This window comes from Rhodnius prolixus, unplaced genomic scaffold, assembly GCF_049639745.1.
Source record: "Rhodnius prolixus isolate KJV_2025 unplaced genomic scaffold, Rpr scaffold_7, whole genome shotgun sequence".
NCBI classification, from domain to species: Eukaryota; Metazoa; Arthropoda; class Insecta; order Hemiptera; family Reduviidae; genus Rhodnius; species Rhodnius prolixus.
Window position 1 is genome coordinate 18992550 of NW_027411582.1, and position 5956 is coordinate 18998505.

General features: G+C 30.6%; 1 protein-coding gene across 2 annotated transcripts in view; it reads left to right on the forward strand.

The window, feature by feature from the left end:
- LOC141447110 (cytochrome P450 4C1-like) overlaps positions 1–5614 on the forward strand; it is a 30439-nt gene extending 24825 nt beyond the window's left edge. For both annotated transcript variants that reach the window (XM_074114311.1, XM_074114312.1), the window contains exon 13: positions 4498–5614. The gene's annotated coding sequence lies outside the window, so the exon portion shown is untranslated. The remainder of the gene's footprint in view (positions 1–4497) is intronic.
- The last annotated feature ends 342 nt before the right edge of the window (positions 5615–5956 follow it).

Here is a 5956-nt window from a genome sequence, read left to right on the forward strand (position 1 = left end):
TAATAACCAAATAAACATTAAAAGAAATGATGGAGAAATGACCAAGTTGCGTTTTCGCTCGAACACATTGTTTTGTAACAAAAGCGACAATACCAAAGAGCATTACCAAATCAGTGCTTTCAAATTTGGTTTTTGGGAAATTCTAATTATTTCATTAAACCCCATACAATAGATAAACTTTTCTCTTTTGGATGAATTTTGCTTCCAGATTTAAATTTGTTTTTGTCAACTATAAAATCATTTAGATTATACATACGTCGTTATTGGACCGTTTGAAAACCGAGCTGCAAGAAAAACGCCCACGATTGGCCCACAAAAAAGTCCTTTTCCATCACGACAACGCACCAGCTCACACCTCAGCAGCTGTGGTCGCAAAATTAATGGAAATAGGGTTCCAACTCGTTTCACATCGCCCCTATTCTCCAGACTTGGCTCCCTCGGACTACTATTTGTTCCCCAATATGAAGAAATGGCTGGCGGGAGAAAGATTTTATTCAAACGAGGAGGTGATTGCAGAAACGAATGGCTATTTTTCAGACTTGGACAAATCCTATTATTCGGAAGGGATCAACAAACTAGAGCAGTGTTGGACGAAGTGTATAAGCCTAAAAGGAGACTATGTTGAAAAATAAAAAAGGTTTACCCCGAAAAATTAAGTAGTTTTTTTTTTTGCACGGACTTTTCAAACGACCCTCGTAACTACGTTCTATCAAATTTTATTGACTTGAGATTTCCTTCATCATGCTTTATACGTTTTTGCCTCATCACTTACGTTCCCAGGTGTCTAAAATTCTGAATTTAGTCCACAGAGGACTGAAATTGATATGGACATAAGTACTTTTATAATATTATCAATACTTTTCCTTTAACTGTTTTTATATTTTAAACAATCATTTGTCTGAGAATTTGGAGAAGTTTATAGTCGAGATTTTGCAGAAATATTAAAAGAATTTACCTTTAGATAGATTGTTAAAATATCATATTGCAAAATTTTGGTAGAACTAGATTCCCATTTAAGACTTTAACCATGATTGTGTTGTTTATTGGAATTGCATGACAGGATTTCTGTCGTTGCGATTTAGCATTTTTGTAGTTTAATGGTTATTGGACTGCCTTGGTACTGGTTTTGGCTTCTTCTCCGTCTTTTTCATTTTATTTTTTTGTAGTTCTGTCCCTAAAAAAAAAAATGATTGCAATGGGTGCAGTGGTTTCATATTAATTTACACATAATGTAACAATCTATGGGAGTGCAATTTATTCATTCTTTATCAAAATAACATAACATAATCACAACTAATGTTTAATACAAATTAGTTAAAATGAATAGACACAGAATGAAATAGTCTTTAGAAGCTAAATAATATAATGACAAAAGAACTTGAAAGATAAAAGTTGTAGACTAATTTCTAACAAAATTTTATTCATATTTTGTAATGTTCTAAAACAATATGGCAACTATGATATTGAATGAAATCTTACTAATTATGCAATAGACGCCTTCTCAGGTTGTAGAACTTGTTATATCAAATTAGGAGATGAATGGTGTTCGCGTAGGGAAAAGTGCTTCTTTGTATTTTGGTAATTGAAATTACTGCTATTCACCTGACAATCATTTCTAGTAGGGTGAATTTTATAATTAGGCTACTTTTGCTTTCACGTAGCAATGCCCAATAACACGATGAATTTTTTTTTTTTTTTTTGTAACATGTGAAGTGTTTTTTTTATCTTTAATTTTATCCAGATTCTACTCAATACCACTGAAGGCATTCTCTTACGGTTAAAAAACTATTTAGCGATTATTGAGAATTAAAAATATCTCTGGAAAATTTTAAGTTTAGAAAAAAATATGAAAGTTCGAACTGAGAATAGTTTTAAAAAAAATAGTCTGTTTGTTTACATCAGATATTTCTTCGTGTACTAGCTTTCATTTTGTTGCTAGCTATGCATATTCACTATTTTACTTGCTTTGTAAATATTTATTCAACTTCCATCGAAAAGAGGATTATAAGTCCATGTTGAACAAATACTTGAATGTTTACTTAAGTTCATATCTCTTGTTTTTCTAAATAAAGTATTATTTTTAAAGTTATTTTATTCCACAAATTAGTAGATATGGAATAAATTGCAGCTGTATTGCACACAAAAAAAAAAAAATATCCATATAACTTTATAGAGAGTTTAGGGTTATTTATTTATTAAGTATAGTTTTGTAACAGTGACGTGCTCACAACGATCACGCTCACAACCGCGGTTTTGCCCGTTCCACTTGCTTGTGAACGTTACAATCGAAAACTCAAGTGGAATGGACTACGGAGCGTTTTAACCTTTCATGTAAACATTACAAATGGCGACCTCGAAAACTAGTCAGAAGCTTGAAGAGGTTATTTTTTAATTTTAACTCCGTTTATATGCAGTTATAATAAACTTTATTAATTATTGGTAAAGTTGACTTATATTAAAAATATATAAATATAAATCAATTTTTTATATTACATTTTAGTGGAGTATTTATAAAATTTACGTTTAAATAAAATTAAAATAATATCTTTTGTGGCAACAGTGGGATATTTATTAATGCAACGTAATAATGCTTTAGAAAGTTCTTCATCTAGTTCCGATGAAGAGTGGAATGCAATTTTACAAAATCGCAATGGTGAAAAGCGAAAACTTAGGCTACGTATTATTAACTATCAAAGTGTAATTGGTCGTTATTCAGTGATTTAGTATGTAAAGGGATAAGTAATTTTTCATTTTATTATTTTTTTTTAGACTTTCGAGAAACACATTCAATTATTTACTTGAGATAATACTTTCATTTACATGATATAATTTTTTCGGTCGCCATCTTTTCTTTTAAAAATTGCGCCAAATTTCTGAACGCCCACTTCGATCCAGCTCTTAATTAAGGTGAGGCGTTGTGAGCTTCGCGTGAGCAAAAATAATGGCGTCATTAGTGACGTTTTCGCCACGACTACTATGACCGCGGTCGTCATGTGGAACGGCTGGAAGGTATATTTTGATCGTTGTGAACGCTTAGTGGAATACACCCTTTGATTACTCATTTTGCTAGTGGAACCTCCCACTTTCCATGAACCTGTAAGAAGGGAACGTCCGGCTTGTGGCACGTGCTTTTTCACTGTACCTCATACGTTTTTGATTGGTGTATTATTCATCTTATACACCAAATACATTATGTACATCAAGTTATTTAGCTGTTCAGCTGAAAAGGTGAGCAATTAGTCGTTGGTTTTTTTCCACTTATTATTTTTTCTCTGATATTTTAGTCATTGCTCATTCAATGACGTTACCGCACTCTATGTTTTCCCATTTGAAGAATACCCTGATAAAAAATAATAATACTAGCTTATAAGAAACTCATGCAATAAGAAAAAAGTCTCTCCTTAAATGATCAAACTTCAGCAGTTAAATGATTTCTTTAAGTAACTACAAGTCGTTGAACTTCTGTTGTAGAAATGACTATATTAGCTACAAAAATCGCCATAATAGAATGCACTCAAAGTGGTGAGGATCTTAGGTGACATTACAATAGAATAGCATGCTGCTCTTCAAAATGCTCAATTTTTACTTTAGGTGCATCTCTTTCGCTGACTTACCCGAAATACTTATTCAAAAAAAGGGCTTAATTAAAATAGATTGTTAGTAATACAGACATATACGAGTATAATATTTAAATGTATTAAAGTCTTGTACTGTTCTACATTTTAGAAAATAAGAACAAAATAGCAATTTTAATTTTACAATTTAGAATTTATTTAGTTCCTCTTAAAATAGCAATTGTGAATTACAATCCAAATGGAAGATAAATGAACTGGAAAATGGTAGTCAACGTTAAAAGATGTAGAAAATTTGTTGAGTTTCCTTTTTTCCTATAATTTAATTAAGACTTTCCCGTCCGGAAAATCATAAAGGAAGTTATGCGTCTAATTAAACTTAAAATATTTTTTTTTAAAAAAGTATCCACTCAAGAGATTATACTTCCGGCTGATAATAAAAATGATGGCACTTTTTTTTTAAACGTTATATGAGGTCAAAGCTATACCAAATGTAATTACTATATATAAGCGAAAAACTTTATCCTTTTCTGCAAAAATAAAAAGTTTCTTCCTTAATATTAATTAAACACAGTAAGTGATAATAAATGAGTATGATTTTTTTTGTTTTACTTTGTAAGTGCAGTGCTGAAATAAGGGAGCTGAAGCTCAATATAAATTACACTTTTCTTTTAAGAGGAAATTAAACTCAAATAGAAAGCAGTCAAGAAATGCTGGTAATTTTCTTTAATGACGATCAACTCCACCTTTGTAATTGATTTCTTTCTTCGATCAGTATTTATATTGTCGAAGTCTGTTAGCTTTCTGATGCTAGCTAATCATTGATGGAATTAAATTAAAATTTCAAAATTTGGGTTAACATTAATGACTATATTTTATAATAATTTAAAAATCTTAATTCGCAAAATTTCTTCTTGTTTTTCAGCACAATGAAATGGATTGAAACTATATTATTTTGTCAAAGAAACTAAAATCAATTTTACTGTGAAACAAAAATTAAAGGATCCTCAGTATTTAATCAGGATTGTCAGTAGATAACTGGATTGCAACAACAATCACTGTGGATTGTTGTTAAACAGTAAAACTTCCTCTTCGTTTATGTAATATCAAAACACATCTAGGAAACAATTTTTGATTCCACATAGAAATACTCAGAAAACTGCTTTTGGAAGTAACGTTAAATAATCCCTTCAAAAAGAAAAGATAGACAGTTTTTTTTAAATAAAGTAGCTGTTGTGTTTACATTTTCAATTAAAGCCATCACCACTCCTATTCAAAAATATATTTTTAAAAAAAATAATGATAAGGTGCAACATATAAGGATTGAATTCGATCAAGAGAAAATTTAATTTCAAAACTGTGACGTCAAAATTTCCTCATAACGTTATGAAGAGAAAGTAATCAATGTTTTGTTCAATGAACAGGTGTTATTCTAATTTAGATCAGCTTAACTTAATCCATATTAAAGGTTATAAATCACGATCTATGTGCATGCACTTTATTAGCTGTGTTAAAATAATATGGAGAAGTTTACAGCTAATTTAAAATAATATTGTTAAGTGTATATTAAAAATTATATTTATGTTCATAAAATCACATTTTCATTAGATGATTTATTTACTTTTGTTTATTTTTGATTGCTGGATAGGTAAAATTTTGGTTATACATATGTATAAGAAATTCAGATAATATTTATGTATATTACACTTTATTTAAATTCCATGCACCTTTAGTATTTTCGACAGAAATAATTTTAAACTACTGTTAACTGATCTCACACGATTGAACATATTAGCATCCTTATACATAATGGCAGGCGCCACGGTAGCCGAGCGGGTTAGAGGCGAGACCTGCGACGCTAATATGTATTGTGGTACTGGGTTCGATTCCCGGTCTTAGGCCTTGGATTTTATTTAATGGTTAATAAAAAAAAATTTTACAGTAAAGTATGTTTGCTAGTCGCCTCCGTCCACGACACCTAATTGGTAGTTGGACGATAAGCCCCGCCTGAAAAAATAGGCGATTACTTTACTTATACATAATGGCATTACAAAATTTATTATTTTAATTTTATTAAAATTTTAATTTTCTTAACATGTTTAAATTCAAATAATGTGGCCACCTATCACATTTTAATGGCACTTTTAAAAGGTACATGTCTTTCATTTTAATTTTAAAGCGCATCATCATCTAAGAGATCAATGGCGCCCAGAGTATTTTTTTTTTTTTTTTTTTTAAGAGCACTCCCGATCTCTGGACAGGGTTCTGTCGTTGCAGTAGCACGTTACAGAAGGTTACAGTAGCTCGTTAGGAGAGAAAAACATCTAGTCGCAGGCAGCTAAGTTCCAACAACAGAATTCTTTAGGGTTGAATTATTACACAGA